General features: G+C 44.7%; 1 protein-coding gene across 9 annotated transcripts in view; it reads right to left on the reverse strand.

The window, feature by feature from the left end:
- Atxn1 (ataxin 1) overlaps positions 1 to 17,121 on the reverse strand; it is a 381,142-nt gene that overhangs the window by 270,260 nt on the left and 93,761 nt on the right. For all 9 annotated transcript variants that reach the window (XM_078020572.1, XM_078020573.1, XM_078020575.1 and 6 more), the window contains one exon: positions 16,970 to 17,091. The gene's annotated coding sequence lies outside the window, so the exon portion shown is untranslated. The remainder of the gene's footprint in view (positions 1 to 16,969; positions 17,092 to 17,121) is intronic.

Genomic DNA, 17,121 nt, shown 5'->3' on the forward strand with positions numbered 1-17,121 from the left:
AAATTGCTAGACAAGGTGAAGCTTAAAGGAAAAGCACATTTTTGTTTAAATGGGAAAAACACTTAAATGTGTAAACACATTTCATCCTTGCTTTTAGAATATGTTATTGATATGCATTTTGTTATCGATTTTTTTTTTTTAAAAAAGAGAGAGGCTAACTTGTTTACTTCCTAAGATTCTCCTGGTGGGTGCACTGCCACGAAACTCTTCCAAACAAAGAGGTTATAGACAAAGTAATTCATTAGTTAATTAATTAATTAGACAAACAATCCAGCCATTGACAGGCCTGGAGAAATCACTCCCAACGCTTTGTGTTGTTGTTTTGCTTTTCTTTTCCAGTTTGGAAAGGAAAAGCCCTTGAAATGAACGGGATCGCATTACCCGCTCAATTCCACATCTCACTCTTTCTCACCAAGCACCCCCAATTCTGGGTCTCTCCAGTTTGCTCCTAGTTCAAGACCATGGTCAAGTCATCTGCAGCCTGGAGCACCCACGACTGTCTGCCAGCAGACCCTGCCACCCCTCTTCCCCAGGCATCTGCCTGGCCAGAGTGCTGGGTGTGGCTGCGGGGCAAGCAGACGTAGGGAACAGGTGAACCCCCCAGCTGTCTGCGAGACTGGAGCAAAATATGTCCTGAGGAGCTTCAAGTGATGACAGACCCGAGACTCAGAGCTAATTAACAGGAAGTGGAGCAGAGGCGGCGACAGCTCCAAGCAAGGGTGCGAAGCTCGCGTCACTTGGTGAGGCAACCCAGGGAGCAGGCTCCGCGGGGCAGGACGTGGATGCCCGCGCCTCATTCGCTTTGCAGACTAACACCTTTCTGTTAGAAATATGACTTTACACTCCGGTGAGATTTCATAAGGTGTTGACCTGCTACTAATTACAGCAACGCTGGCTCCGCAGCTAACAGAACAGCCCCTCCTGCATTTCATTCTGGTCACCTGGTGCCACTGCTGGAGGCGAGCAGCAGAACACACCTAGGGGCCAGGAGCCGCTGGGCTTCTTTATGCTTAATCTTTGCAAGCGATTAGCTTCTGCCTGAAGGGCTCTTTTGTCTTCTTCACACAGTTATGATTCTCTCTTCTTACTAAACAGTTTAAACCACTTTCTCCCTTAATCCCATCCAAATTTACCAGTCCTGGCATCAGGCAGATTTAGCACTTACCTGGTGCTCATGTGAATTTCTCCAAAGTAGAAAAGTTGATCCTCATGGGTAACCTTGGACAGAGCACAGCTTTCTGGGCCTCAGTTTCCTCACTCGAGTTGACATGAGAACTAAACACTGTGTGTGTGTGTGTGTGTGTGTGTGTGTGTGTGTGTGACATTCAGAGCATACGAAGTACTCAGCATGGTAGCTGGGTACACAGCAAGCACTCAGAAAATGCCTATTGCTTTCATTGCCATTGGTATTAATATTATTATCTCGTCACTTGTGTTTACATTTGCATTAGGCTCCGCCATGGGATTATTAAACTCTTGAGACGTGGGGCTATTCTTATACACTGCCCAGAAACTAAGGGTTTGACAGAGGTTCAATGGCGCTGACTAAACAACTAAGTAGCAACTTGGCAAGGGTTCAGGCAGTGCACGCTGAAACTCTGCTGCTGATTGCTGATTACAAAAGCTCCCGCGTGCAGTATGAGCTCAGGCAAGAGCAGAACACAACTATATCTGATTCTTTAGGCAGAACAGTGACAAGATAAATAAATATGTCTGAATCTGCAGAGAGATCATTTCAACGGGGATTCAGAAGGAGAAAGAAAAATCTACTGTGCCTGGGGGCCTTTGAAACATCTTGAAGATGCAATGAGAGGAAGGGTGAGCAGGTACGGGGTGGGAAGGTGGGAAAGCCAGCAAAGCCAAGTTCACGGAGCTGGGGAAAGGCAAGAGGCATAGTCCATGCAAAGGAAATACAGCTCCTTGCAGGACATTTCCAAGGTCCGGTCAGTTTTCCCAGAGCTCTACTTTGCCTCTCCCATAAAAGTCCCTTGGCCACTGAGCCTGACATCTGAATTTACCCTGGGGGCATCTCCACCTTGTGTTCCTGACCACCATGTGCTTTACTGCCTACCACATGCTGTGTGTCCCTCTTCCTGTTTTCCTGTCCCACGATAGTCTGATGTCCCTTGTTCCTCAGACACACAGAATGTCATCGCTTACAGGGAAACCTCCAAGGATTATCTCCTCCCTTGCAAGAGGAGGAGAGAGATGAGTAACCTTCCCAAGGTCACAAAATCTGTGGCCCAGCAGGGAATGAAACCTAGACTGTGTGAGCACCCGCTTCCTCCCAAAGCAATCTAGCCTCCAATTCTGCACCACCCTGCCCGCCTCCCTCTCCTCCCGGCCCTTCATGTGGCTGCTAAGTCAATAAGTCAGTAAGGACAGGACTGCCCAGTGGGACAAAATACATGGCCACTCTGCAGTCACCTGCATCACACACAGGGACCTTCTGCCCACACAAGGAAGGAACAAGCTCATCCTCCTTCCGTCTGTGACGTCGTCACACCTCCTTGGTTTATTGATTAACGTGGAATTTAAATGCCTCATCAATGGTATCAGGAATTAATTCAGAGCCTTGTTCCACAGACACACACTTGATTCCTTTTTGAAAATGAGTTATGTTTTCCCCAGGGTCTTTTCTTCCCGAGTCGTAATGGTGCTGCTGTTTGTGAGGGAGGCGCTATGGCTTTAACACCAGGTGCGTTTAAAAAAAAAAGAAAAAATAACCTGAACTAAATTAGCTTTTACACCAAACAACAGACTAGGAACAATAAAGGAACTCTTTGACAAAGAAAGAAAGAGACCCATTTGGCACACTAAAAATCAACAGCTGTTCTCCAATCAGTTACTGGTAACAAGTGGGTTCTTAGCAGGGAAAATCACCTGAAAATAAGCTTGTTGGGCTAGGAAAAAAAAAAAAAGTCGCACAAAATAGCCATTAAGATAATTTTTCTTGAGGTGGCATGAGACAAGACAAGCTACCTAGTTCATTCATTTTTACTAAACTCTTAAGTGAGTCGGACATACTCCAGGGAAATGGCAAGGCAGGTGGGGGGATTCCCAGGAATACGTGAATCACAACTGTGAATCGTTGGTTTGGAAAATTTAGGACACACTCACTATCAGTTATGATATTATTATTTGCTAAATGTCCAAGGTATACATTTCCTTGTACGCAATTTGCAGAGGGAAGTTGCACCCGACCCTTTCCTAGGCTGTAGGCTGGCACAGGAAGTTTTGTGAAGTTTCGAGTACTAGTAGGAAAGGATAAACCTATTTGATTAACATGGGCCTAGGCACAGCTTCTACATGTGCATGGTTCATAGTGGGTTCAGTCTACGGGTCCTTAGGCTTGGGCTGGGTAGAGGAATGAGTTGGGGGAAATTAAAAAAAAGAATTCACAAAATTAGCAACAGAAAATTAGGCCCAGGGTCTGAAGGTCTTCAGGCAGCACTAGCTTCAAGATCAGCCTGCCTGGTCCATAATGTGTCCACAGTCCTGCACTGACGCCTGTACATGGCCAAGACCTGGACATTTCATTCCTGTTTTCTTCACCAACAACATATTAGGAGCACATTAGTACACAGATTAGCTGAGTTTAAATAGAAATGTTTACACACTATTTTTCAGATGAGCTGTGACAGGAATTCTAGTACGTGGCTTTATCACCTTGCCAGAAAAACCTGTCACTGTTATAAACTTGGCAGCCATACGTAATTTGTGGAAACCCATCTGCGGGTCCCTGAGAGAAGACCCCAGATCAGCACCACGGAGCAACTGAAGTCAGAGACTGCAACGAAATGCAGAGGCAGCGGTGAGGGAACCGCACCCCGAAACTTGTCAAGGTGAAGGGACAGTCCCTCTCCAACAGGGCGTCCTGCGCCTGCACCCCATACAGTGAATCCAACGTGGGGAGAGTGCCCAGGACATCTTCACTGTGACTCCGGAAAGGAGAAGAAAGAAAAACTCTGTGCACCTCAAATTCAAAACCATCCCTACTATCTTTTGCCAGAAGAAAATGATGTGTGTTCAAGAAGATGGGAGAATCTGAGGCCTTAAGACTTCGAAAAGCTATGACTGACCCATTAGCGCTCAGGAAGTAGCTCAGACCTTCTGGGCTTGCTTTCTTGGGGGTTTTGGAGCTCTGGGTTCCTGTGAAGTGCCGTTTCAACCATCAGCAGCACTTGCTATCATAGAAATCTGAAAATAACACATTCACTCTGACACGCCAACTCACTACTTTTAATTGTGACTCATTAAAGATGTAAATAGAAGAGGAATTATGTTCACCTCTACTACAGTTCTTTTGGCTGTGGTGAAATTACAATGCTTCTGCTTCTGTGCAGCAGGGAAGACTTCTGCTTTGAATAACATCCCAAGTGCAGGGCTAGGATTCTCTCATTTTCCAACAATAGGCATTGCATGCCACCGACTGTTGTTGGGCAGAAGCAGGTAGACAGAAGGATCAATTTTAAAATGAACAGGAAGAAGAGTAAATTTACATCATTCCAAAGATGGTATCTGCAAAATTCCGAAGTCTTCCTGGCAGGTGTTACAGAAATGAGAGGCTGCTGGAGGAAATTCTGCAAAAAAATTCAGACCAAACTACGCCCAGAGAGGAACATGAAGGCTATCAGATGTAGTTTGAGCTTTTGTTTGACAAATATTATTTTCTTTGTCTTGTTATTTTATTAACAAGGAAAAATAAAAACAAAACGAAACAACAAAAACAACCGGTCTTCTCTTTATCTATATTCTAACAGAGTACAGTTTCTTAAATTAGAATGAGAATTACACCTTATCAGTAATTGTCAATACAATAAAGTATTGATGACCAATGATTACACATTTGAAATGCTGTATCAAAAACTAAGAACCAAGCACAAAAGGACAAATATTCTATGACTCTGAGCAGTATGTAAAATAGACAAACTCAGAGAGAAAGGGCTGAGAGGGAGGAATAAGGGGTTAATATCCAATGGGTACTGAGCTTCTCTTGGGGATGATGAGAAAATTCTAGAAGTGGATAGTAGGTAATGGATGCACAACTATAGGAATGTAAATAATGCCACTGAATTGCTCATACATCTATCATGAAATGTATACACACACAGGCATACAGTCGGCCCTCCGCATCCATAGGTTCTACATCTACACCGTCCACCAACAGCAGATAGAACATATGGGAGAAAAATGTGCACCTGTACTAAAAAAGAAATGTGCACATGTACCAAGTTTTTTTTTTTTACCAGTATTCCCTAAACAATATGGATAACAACTATTTATGCAGGGTTGGCATTGTATTAGACACTAGCCCTGAGCTAGAGGTGACATAAATCGCACACCATTTTATGTAAGGGACTTGAGATTGAAGGAATTACGATTTCCTTGGAGGGGTCCTGGAACCAATGTCCCACAGATACCAAGGGATAAATATATATTTACCCCAGTTTGACTCATAAATATATATTTTGAAGGTCTGTATTAAGGACATTTTCCAAACGAGGTGTCTGACTGCTGGGTCCCTGAGACTGAGTGCTTTTGGTTCACTGACCCTCCCAAAAGGATGAAAGCAATACCAGGAAAGGCCAGGGATGACACTAATGTGGCCCTTCCCCATGTCCAGACCTGCAGAGCTGGGCACAGCGGCAGGTGAGCGAAGCCTCTGAAAATTGACACCAACAAGGGGTGCCAAATATTTCCCACTCCTGACTCACCTGCAGTAAGTGGATGTGATAGTTTAGAGAATCTTACAGCAGATCAATGTCACAGGGCAGATTAACTACTCCAAAATTTGTCAAGTTAATAAATACAGATTTGGGAAGAATTTACATAATGCATGTCAGTGGCCTCACTGGCCACGACCTTTGATAGCTGGAATTGAACTTCCCCTTTCATGAAATGTCATTCCAAATTCCAGGCAGCCCTAGGAAGCAAACACTGTTTGCCTGTTGCTAGGTGCCTTTTAGTACCATAATAAACTTGGGCTCAACCAGAAGCAAAGTGCTTGCCTTAAATACCTAGGGCTCCTGCTTATGGACTCACTCTCCAATTCTATTTACTGTGAAGGGCAAGTTCACTTTGCAGGCCCGCCCACCTCAGGATGCTGGGCTCCAAGGAGTGGCTGGTGTGATGGGCTTCTCCAAATGGCCACCTGCCAGCAGAGTCATTTAGCAGAATGCTGGTCCTGGGGACAGCTGAAAATGATTTCTTTCCCATCAACCTCTGCAAAGTAGATTAGGTCCTTGTGGGGCTTTCGTTTCCTTGAAAGCAACAGGGTGCTTGCTTAGCAAAGTGGACTTGAGTCAGCGGAAGGAACAACCCGTGGAGACTGGGAAACAGCAGTGCTTCAGTAGAGGTGTGGGGAGGCAGAGTGCAGGCTAGGGGCCAGATGTTCATGTTCCTCCTCCTCCTCCTCCTCCTCCTCCTCCTCCTCCTCCTCCTCCTCCTCCTCCTCCTCCTCGTCTTCCTCTTCCTCCTCTTCTTCAGTGTTGAGGATGGAACCCATGACCTTATAAAATAACTCTACCACCAAGCCATGGCCCCAACCCAGAGGTCGGAGATGGAATCCTCGCTAGGTCATATTCATCAATCCCAATCATCTATTCCATTATCATAACAAAATTTAAAGGTAAAGGTTACACTTTAAGATGCCTTGTGAGGACAAAGGAGATGAAACAGGTAGAAGCTAAAAAGAGTTACTTAATAAATTAATTGGTTAATTTCCCTTTTAAAAAGGAAAATGTACAAGAGCGTTTCCAAAGTTATGTTGAAGAAGCTTCGAAAACTGACTCCACCGGGATTTATGAAGTATCCACCATGCCCATGGTCCAGGGGATGGTCTCAGGAGAACCCAGAGGAGAGCAGGATGTATCTCTAACTCCAGGGAACTTACAGCAAGCAGGGAAATCAATCATCCTTCCTGATCATAACCTTTTCCCATACCAAAACCTGTGCAGGCTTTCTACCATCTAAAAAAAATCCCAACCCTTGCTACAGGATTAACTCAATTGCTTTTCTGCAACACAGGGACAGCTATATTACAGAGGACTGTGATGAGAAAATTTATATAAGGTACCAGCTACAGAATCTGGTGCATAGAAGTCACCCAATTAATGGCTTGCATTAATCATTCGCGTTACAGTAGGCCCTGCATATCTGTGGGTTCTAGTGTCTAAGTTTCCCTCAATCATGAATCAAAACCTGTTGGTAGACAGTCAGGTGTGGTGGTGCACACCAATAATCCCAGAAACTCAGTAAGCTGAGGCAAGAAGACCACAAGTTCAAAGCCAGCCTTAGCCAGCAAGGTCCCAAGCAACTTAGCGAGACCCTATCTCAGAATAAAAATAAAAAGGACTAAGGATGTGGCTCATGGTTAAATGCCTCTGGGTTCAATTCCTGGTACAAAAATGTGTGTGTATGTGTGTGTGTGTGTGTGTGTGCATGTGTGTGTGTGTATGTGTGTGTGTGTGTGTGGTGTATAGACAGAGAAACTTATCTGTTCTGAACATGAACACCATATTTTCTTGTCACCATACTCTTTAAAAAAATACAGTATATCAACTCTTTGCATTGTTGTTAGGTATTATAAGTAACCTAGAGACACTTAAGGTATACAGGAGGATGCATAGATTAAATGCAAACAGGATGCACCAGCAGATTTTGGGGTCCAGGGGGAACTCGTGTTTCAGGAACCAAGTCACCCAGACAACTGCAATATTGAATCGACCTATCTTTCCTCCACATTTCTCATTATTCCACCTCCACATTGCACAGGCCCCAAACTGATCCACAGCTTTCTTCAAACACACCCTACCCTCTCCCCTCTCCACGAGTCACAGCCTCCTATTTAGAAGGCCTTGCTTCTCTATCCAGGTGGACCCCTGGCAGGGTGCAGCTGTGCTACAACAAGACCTGGGTCCTCCTTCCCCAGATCACAGAGCCCTCTCCTCGTGTTCCTAGGGCTCTTCTGGTCTTTCTCACTGAGCTCACTGACACGTGTCACCTTCCCTGACTGAGTATGAATTCATCAGCTGAGTTTAAGGAAGGCCCTAGGAATAAAACAAATACTGGAAAATTTCTCCCAAGTAATGAACTGAACACCCTGAGAATGGTGTTGAGGATAATGGCTCTCCTTGTTGGAAAATCTTATGTGAACTAAGATTTTCCAACAATTTGGTCGGCATTACACAGCTGTTTGGTGGTAGATTTCTATTCAAACTCAGGAAGTTAGCCTCAGGAACCTATGCTTATTCCTGTCATCCCAGCAGCTCAGGAGGCTGAGGCAGGAGGATCTGGGGTTCAAAGCCAGCCTCAGCAAAAGCGAGGCGCTAAGCAACTCACTGAAACCCTGTCGCTAAATAAATACAAAATAGGTCTGGGGATGTGGTTCAGTTGTCAGGTTCAATTCCCAGTATCCCCAACCCCAACTCCCGCGCAAAAGAACCCATGCTTTTAAACTTGACATTAAATTGCTGCCCAACGGCATAATGGCAATCTTTCATGTGCTTTTAAAAAAAAAAATCTGCACTGGTTATAATCAGGACTGTATTTTAAAACTTTGGGGATTGAATACACACATGATAACTAAGTTAATAATAATGTATTACACACTTGAGTTACTACCAGACGATCTTAATTGTTTTCACCACCAACAACACAGAAAGCTAACTGTGAGGTGATAAATGTGTTAATTGATTGCAGTAAACATTTCACAACACAAATATGCATGTGTGCATGCACGCCACCTTGTACACTTTAAGTGTACACAATTTTATTTGTCCATTATACCTCAATAAAACTGAAAAATTTAAGTCTGGGATCTATTATGGTACTGTGTTCTGTACATAGGCAATTGCAATTGGAAAAAAGCAGCCTACTCGTTTTCCTAATCGAAGCTACTCTTGCTCATGAATCCCTTTATTTTATTGTTGTTATTATTACTTGGGTGCTGAGGTGGAACCCAGGGCCTTGCACATAATGGGCACGGGCTACAACTGCTGCTCACAGACACTTCTGCCTGTTCTAACCAACAAACACTCTCAGATAGGCTCCAGCCACAGCATCACCACACCAACTGTGCAGACAGTCTGCAGAGGGCACTTCAAGATAAGCACCTTCTATACTGGGAAACACTGAAGCTGTAGTGAAAACTGCAGTATCTGTTTCCTTCCTGAGGTTCTGTCACTAGGCATTTAGGATGCTTCCGAGTACCATCTCTCAGGAATGTAAGACGACAGGTAGGGCCTCCTGGCGATGATCAGCAGTGGTAGCTGGACCAGCTTGCAGCCCATGGAGCAGGCACCAGGGAAAACTACAGGTAAACTGGAGTCTGCACTTTCACCTCAGCCTCAGCCACTGTGAGTTTCCCCACTCATCTACCAGCTGGAGGGGTGGACTTTTAATGGAACCCAAGGTTCAGGACAGGAAAGCAGGAAATTCCATTAAGGTTCTTCACTGTGCAAAACAGGCAAGGGTCAACTTATAGAGTGATGTGTTTTTCAAGTCTTTCTAAGTCACAATCAATACATGTTGTTGACTAATGTCTTAAATTATCCAATGATTGTTCAACTTTTGTCATGAGTTTATATGCAAAAAACAAAACAAAACAAAAAAACAAAACTCAAGGTTGGGTAATGGTATCATGCAAAAAAAAAAAGCAGCAAATCTCAAACTAAAATTCTCTATTTCAACTTACTGATGCAAATTAAAGAATGAATAGAAAAAAAAGTATGTTATATATGTACACATGTTTACATTGTATACTACAAATAATATATGCCATTAAACAACCTGCCCCTAATACCAAAATATTATCCATTCTTATTTACAAGTGTGAGGATAATTTTTTTAAAGGCATTTTTGACATGTGATATTAGAAAACGTCCTATTCTTCCTTTTGAAAAGGAACTTTTGAAGAACCAAAATCAGTTTTGGAGAGGATTTTTCATTTATTTAAGCCAAGTTTTTTTCTTTCTTTTTTGGTATTTTAGCCAAATAGAATTCTTAGAAATGAAAAAATAGTAACAAGCATATTCCTAGAGCAGAATAGCCTTTCAGAATTGAAAATGTTACATCAATCCTTTAATGTTATCCAGTCTTGACTTTTTAAATTTCCCTTAAAAAAAAAAGAAAGGAAAGAAAAAAACACATATTCACATAACATCGCCAGCCCTGCGTGTGTCATTAATTTGTATTTCTGATTTGACGTACATGATTGCACAAGACACAAAACAGCTGAAAAAGCAATTTCTAGCAACTTCACAAATAGGGTTGCAAAGAGGCCGAAGTATCTCCTTTTGATGTTAAAATTTTCTACTGCCCAAGATTTACTTGGATAGTTTAGTTTTTCATGAGATGATGCTGTGTCTAACTTCCTTCATAAACACTGTTTCTCTGAAACAGTAATTAGTACTGAAGTTTCCTGGAAAAAAAATGAGTACTTTACCTTGAAAGGTATTAAGAAATTTGCAGATTTCTTCTTACTTTCTGTAAATATTTATTAAGCCAGAGTATGTGTGGGAATGGACTTGATACGTGAAATACAAGGTCTAAAATAAACCCAATCTCTGTCCTGGTAAACAATCCACAGAGATAGCTACATTTAAAAAAAGCACTGCAGTAGCATACTGATAATACCAAAACGGGGGGATTCAATGAGGCCTCAGTGGATGAGTAGGAGTTCCCAGGGTATTGAAATAAAAACGTGGAGAAATGGATGGTCCTTCAATGATACAGTATGTTTGAAGTCCAGGTTTAACTTATAGGGGGATAGAAAGCTAACAAAATCCTTTTAATTTTTCCTTTCACCTCATCATAGGGCTTCATCACTACGGGAAATACCAAAGAAGTATTTTTTGGAAAAGTACAAGGGATAGTCATACTGTACCTTCATTTCTGTTTTACTTATTTCTAGTCTTTGTGGATGGGCATAAGCTTTATCATATTTAACATTCTATGACAAACATTTTTCCCTGCTTCCGTGTGCTACCAAGGGATTTTTTTCAATGTACGTGTGGATGGATGGATGGATGGATTTTAGTACTGGGGACTTAACCTTGGGGCAATTCACCACTGAAGCCAGGAAGGTTTCTAAGTGTGAGAGACAGAATCAGACGCTTTCTTTGAAAAGATCATTCTCAATAGAGAAGAAGTGGACTGTTGGAAGGAAAGACCGAGGTCAAGAATATCCCCTGGGAAGCTGCCGCCATGGTCCGGGTTGGTGATGCTGAGGCCCCACATGCACGAGGGCGAGAGCACAGAAGGGCAGGCTGCCTGCGAGGGCCCAAGAGGAAAAGCTCGGGCCCACTCAAGGGTTGAAGCCCGCCAAGAGGACAGTGTCCAGCCTCCAGGACCGCGCGGGTTGGTGATCCCCATTCGGTAAACAAGGAGCCCGTAAAGGGAAACAAGGTCATTTCAAGTTCAGGGTTTGGATTCCCACTCCCCATCGGAGCCATCCGGGAGGAAGCTGGAAGTAACCGGGTTTGGACTGTGCAGACGCAGTTGGTCAGGAGGGCAGGGTCCGTGGAGAGCCGGGACCAGGACCACTCCTGGTCAGGAGGCCTCCAGGAGGAGCCTGCGCAGTAACAGCCCCGGGACACGGCTTCCCCTGTGGTCCCCTGTATGCAAATGGGGCAGTTCAATCCTCGTTTCTTTTGCTGCCCAGGAAAGACCTCCCTTCAAAGCCCTCAGACAGTCACTAAGGAAGAGGACCTACCAAGTCAATCAGCCTTGGTTCCCATGGTGCCTGCTGTCAGAAATCCATGGCATTTCCTGAACGGGTGTGGTTTGACTCAGCTCCATCAAACCGCACGGCTTCTCTGAAGGACTCAGATCATTAGCCTGTGATAGCATCAGCGAGAAGAGCGAGTTCTAACACATTGAACAGAAGGCATTCTGGGTACTGCTGTACAGAACATTGGCTTAGGTACACGGGGAACCAAACTAAGCCAGAGGACGGCAGGAGCCTTCTAGACAGGGTCTGCCGTGCAGCTTGTGAGAGTGGCCTGGCTCCTTTCCTGCTTGCCTCGGCCCTCTTACAGCAGTGCCCTGGACTTAGGTGACAGTTTGGAAATCCTGCAGATCTCAAGGCTACCTCCTGGTAAATGATGCATCATTTCTAACCAGACAAATGTTCTTGTAGAACCAATTTTTTCTCTTTTCCCACCCACAAGGAAATACAGTTTCTTATTAAAAAAAAAAAAAATCCCATGCATCGCTATAGACCTCCAAATCAGAAATGCCAACATCTGGCATTTAGCTAAAATCCTGTACATTATATTTCTTTAATTTTAACCTTGATTATTCCTCCAACTGAGGCTTTAACAAAGGCTCCAAGACACTTCTGCAGACAACTGTACATTTGTCTTCTGTAACTGACCGCCTGTGTGATTCCCTTCTGCATCACAAAAACAATTCCCAACCCCACCCACTGGGAAAAAGAAGCTATACAGAAAGAACATCCTGTGAGGGTCTCTGTGAAGCTGATACTAAAAGGCCCCAGTACTTAGCACTGGTTTGGGAACACATGCTGGTTTTACTCTTTATTTAAATAAGAATATGAGAAGAATCCACCCAGTTTTACCTTTCCACTTCCCAAACTCCTCAAGTCAAAACTGAATGGAGGACCTGGGGGGTGTAGCTCAGGGGTAGAACGCTTGTGTAAAACGTGCAAAGCCCTGGGTTCATCCCCACCACCAAAAGAAAAAAGAAACTCAATAGAGATCTGGGACAAGAAACTTTGACACTGTGCTTGAACATGCCTTTTCACACAAACTAAATCCAGGACCAACACAATTTCTCTGAGTAAAACTGTAACTAAGTAATACTCAAAGAAAAAAAACAAAGAAGGTTGTAAAAAAATGTTAATGCCTTTGTCAGCTGTGATATTATGAAATATGAATTTGGTCTCTATCACCATTTCCTGGCACACAACTCTTAAAACCCTTGGAATCTCCAAAGTGAGTTTTGAACGCTGGTTGACTGTCAGTTGACAGCTGGCTGTTCCCTCCATAACTTCAAGAAAGGAGGGTGGTCCCTGGAGAGACAAAGGCAGCAGGATTAGAAGGTGAGGGGCGTTATTCCATCCCCCACAGCCTCCTGGGAGGTGGAGGGGCTGAAGATTGATGTGGTCAACAGTGACAAAAGATTTCATCGTTTATGCCTACCTAATGGAGCCTCCATAAATACCCAAAAGAGTGGCTGGGAGAACTTTCGGAGAGCTGAACAAGAAAAGCGTCCCAAAGGGTGACCCTCCTGGAGAAGGTGCAGAACCCCATTCCCTGCCCTTCTCCCTCACCCTACACATCTCTTCGTCTGTTTATCTGTGTCCTTTATATATTCTTTGTAATATTCTTCATAATGCATCAGCAAACAGGTGAAGTGTTTCCCTGAATTCCATGAGCCGCTCTCAAATTAACTCAGAGCAAGGGAGGAGGCTGTAGGAATGCCAATAGGTAAGTAGTCAGTCAGAATCACAAGCCAACAAGCTTAGGCTTGCAACTGGCATTGGAAGTGGAGGGCAGGGTTACAGGACTGAGCCCTGTACCTGGGGTACCTGACATGATCCCCAGGTGGACAGTGCCATAACTGGATGGAATCAGAGGATGCACACCTGGTGTCCAGAGGAGAATGGTTTGCTTTGCTTGGGGTGTGTGTGTGTGTGCGTGTGTGTGCGTGTATGTGCGCGCACGCGTGTGTGTGTGTGTGTGTGTGTGTGTGTGTGTGCACGTGTGTGTGTTGGAAGGGGAGAATTCCCAAACATGTGCTTACAGAAGTGTTCTGTGTTGTGAGATAGCAGCAGCAGCTGAGTTTGGTTTTTTCCTAGATGGACTCAGTCGGTTACTGTAGAGGGCGATACGTATCCTGATGACCTCATTTGTTCCTTCAAAGGCTGGAGAGGCCTCTGAAGATCATTCTGTTTGGTTTTCCTCTTGAACTTGCTGTCAGATCCCCCTGGGATGAACCAGCAGCAAGGGCATTTAGGAGTTGCGCCAGAAGCCGCCCCACCCTGCAAATCTCTTCTGGGTCATCCAAGGCCAGGCTTGTCCTTGCAGAGACAGAAGGAGGAGGGACGAGGGGCTCCAGTCACCAGCGCGGCCTCTTAACATTGAATGCAAATCCTGAACCCATCACGCCTCTGTGGGCGCTTTGAGGTGCGTCCACTGCCGCTTAATCTCATCCCCTCAACAACAGGATTGCTCTCCTGCCTCCAGAACTGACAACCTGCGAGTCCTAACAGCTGAAAGAAATGCCGTTCAGAACAAGCGGCCAAGGGCGGCAGGTGTGGCTCTGGAGCCAAGCAAGAAGCTTCTGGTTTACCCGAGTGCTGTTCCCTTCCTCAGATCTTTCTGCCATCCCGTGGCTCCCGTCCAGCTCCCTAGAGTGATTGTCCACCTATACCAGATCTGGTCACATGCTACTGTCATGATCAGGAACAGAGTCAGTGGTTGAGGAGAAAGAGACACAAATGCCAAGTTTCTCAAAGAGCCTCTGACCCAGTGGACAATGCTTCACACATGTTGACAAAACCAGGTTTCTAAAAGTTCAGAGAACATGATGACTTCCCACCCCTAAAAGGTTAGGGAACCAAAGAGTAAATGCCACCCTGTTGGTTTGATGCTCCTTAGATCAGCAAGCAGATATTTCCTGGGCATCTACCATGTGCCCAGCCCTGGACCCTTGGCTGTGGGTGAGGAGGGCCAAGAAGAAGATGCAGAATGAGTCTCAGTTGTCTCAAACCTCAGCTTGCAAGAGTTACAGGGGCTGAGTTTCTGGGTTCTCCATCCCCCAGAAGTGTGATTCACCAAATCTGGTGTCGCTGAGTCTGCAGCTTTCATGACCACATCCAGCTGCTTCAGGTACAGGAGATCCTGACCCGAGACCCGCCAACCCTTGAGAGACACTGGTTTGTGACCGGGTTCCTGTTCTGGAGACATGTGCAGCCCAGACAAGGAGATGGCAACCCTCCCCCCCCAAAGCCAAGGTGTGACAAAGCTTTTTGTACAATGCAGCTTCTAAATGTTATGGATGTGCCCAAAGAGGAGCCAGTTAGTGAAGTGCTGAGGATTGGGGGAGACCTGGGCAGGAGAGCTGGTTTCCTGGTGGCAGGATGTGGATACAGGGAGCCTGAGCAATTGTGCTAACCCAACCTCCTGAATCACCGTGAGAAGGTGGCCACAGTGTGCGGTATCACTAGAGGCAAAGACCTGGCTGGGGGACCACCAGCCAACAGGTGCAACAGGGGCTTCGTGTGACCATGACCGGAAGGGTGCTCTCACCAGGAGGCTCTTAAACCTGGCGTTTCCAGATAACACTGCGTTTGCATTTTCACTCTACTGCATTCATGTGGTTTCTTGCACTTCATCATTTAACATTTGTAAGAGAGAGGGGGAAAAAAAAAACAAAACGCTGTTACGAAACCCAAATAATGCACCCCTCTGAGGCAGACAGCCAGCTGCTAACAAGAGTGACAGCTGAACATCACTGAAAGTGGTATTCACAGCTCTGCTTCTTGGTAAGCAAGAAAAATACTAAATTCCGTTCCATGTGAAAAATATTTGGGGCTCCCGGGGCGAAAGCACTGGCAGATAAGAATCAGTGACCCGTGGCGGCAAGCTCAGAGGAGGAGGAGGTGAGGTCCTCTGTGCAAAAAGAAGAGACACTCATTCGAAAGGCGCCCAGACACAGATGGGTATTTGCATGGAGTTACAGTCGTGAAAGATGGTGTCACATTTTCTTTAAGGCTGCAAGGGAATACATCATTAACCACACGTTCTGCAAAGTCCTGCTTCACCAAAAGAAGGACTCTCAAAATGGGTGCCAGTGGGGGAGAAGGGACACCCCCCCAGCTGCCACGCTGGCTGGTACTGCGTGCCTCCTGCAGATGCTGACTTGCCACAGGCCCTCGGGAAATACAGTTGGGCAAGAATCAAAGGAGATAATTATTTAATTGATTACACTAGAGGGCACTGAATTTTAAACTTGCAAGATTTTGGAGCCCAATGAGACACAAACTAGCACTTTTATAGGTGAGTCATTCATTCCGAGGCCAAGAGTGAGCTCTCCTGGGTCTCCAGGTGAGGTGGGGATAAAGTGGACTTCCACTAGAGGACTCAGATGCCAAGAAACTTCGTGGATGAGGCTGATACAAGATCCTTGGAAGTCCACATTATTTGGGTGGAGAGTTGGGAATTCTTTCAATCATTTACTTATAGTTTGGAGTATTTGAGCTTCAAACCCAGACCAATATTATCATTCAGGGGATCACATTTAGCAACAAGTTCCTAGATAAACAGACAGTAGGAATGGGCCCGGGTGTTCTACAGCACAGCAGCAGGGCTACGGTTGGCAACAATTTATTATATATCTTATAAAGAACTAGAGAAGACAAAGAAATGATAAATGGTTAAGCAGATGGAAATGCTAATTACCTGATTTGATCATTACACGTATATACAAGTATTGAATTATCACTCTGCAGCCCATTAAAAACGCATTACTCAATAAGCATTTGTTGAACAAGACCTGGAAACTCCCAACGACTCCCACCTTGCCCATCCCAAAACTTGATTACAGGCTAACTTGATTCCATCATCAGATGGAATCTATTTCCTCTTTGGTGAAAGATTAGTCAATCCCTTATGCTTTCAACTCCAATAGAATACATGTAAGATGTAGCTGGTCTGTTGTTGCTGTTTGGATTTTTTTTTTAATTTTTAATTTTTTTTTCTTTTTTTAACACAAATGCATTCTCCTCAGTTCATACATCAAGTGGATTTCAGAAATAAGCACACTAGATTTATTTGGTTGCTCTTGACTTTCAGTGACTAGAACAGCATCATCTCAAATGGCTCATTACTGGGGTGCTACAGAGACAGATAGGCCCTTGAAGAAGATGTCTTGCACCCCCAAAAGACTCTGCCAGGTGAAATTTAAAGCTAATAAACATCAAGCCCTTCTGACGACTCACCGAAAACCATGCGTGTTTCCAGATTCTTCTTGCAGACTGAAGCCCGCTCTGTCTTGCCCGTGGTCCGCAGCAGCACTACTTTTGGGTCTTCCAGACAATTTCTTTCCTTATGCCCCAGGACGCTGCAGAGAAACAAAACAAAACACGGAGTC

Source organism: Ictidomys tridecemlineatus, chromosome 8 (assembly GCF_052094955.1).
Source record: "Ictidomys tridecemlineatus isolate mIctTri1 chromosome 8, mIctTri1.hap1, whole genome shotgun sequence".
NCBI lineage: Eukaryota > Metazoa > Chordata > Mammalia > Rodentia > Sciuridae > Ictidomys > Ictidomys tridecemlineatus.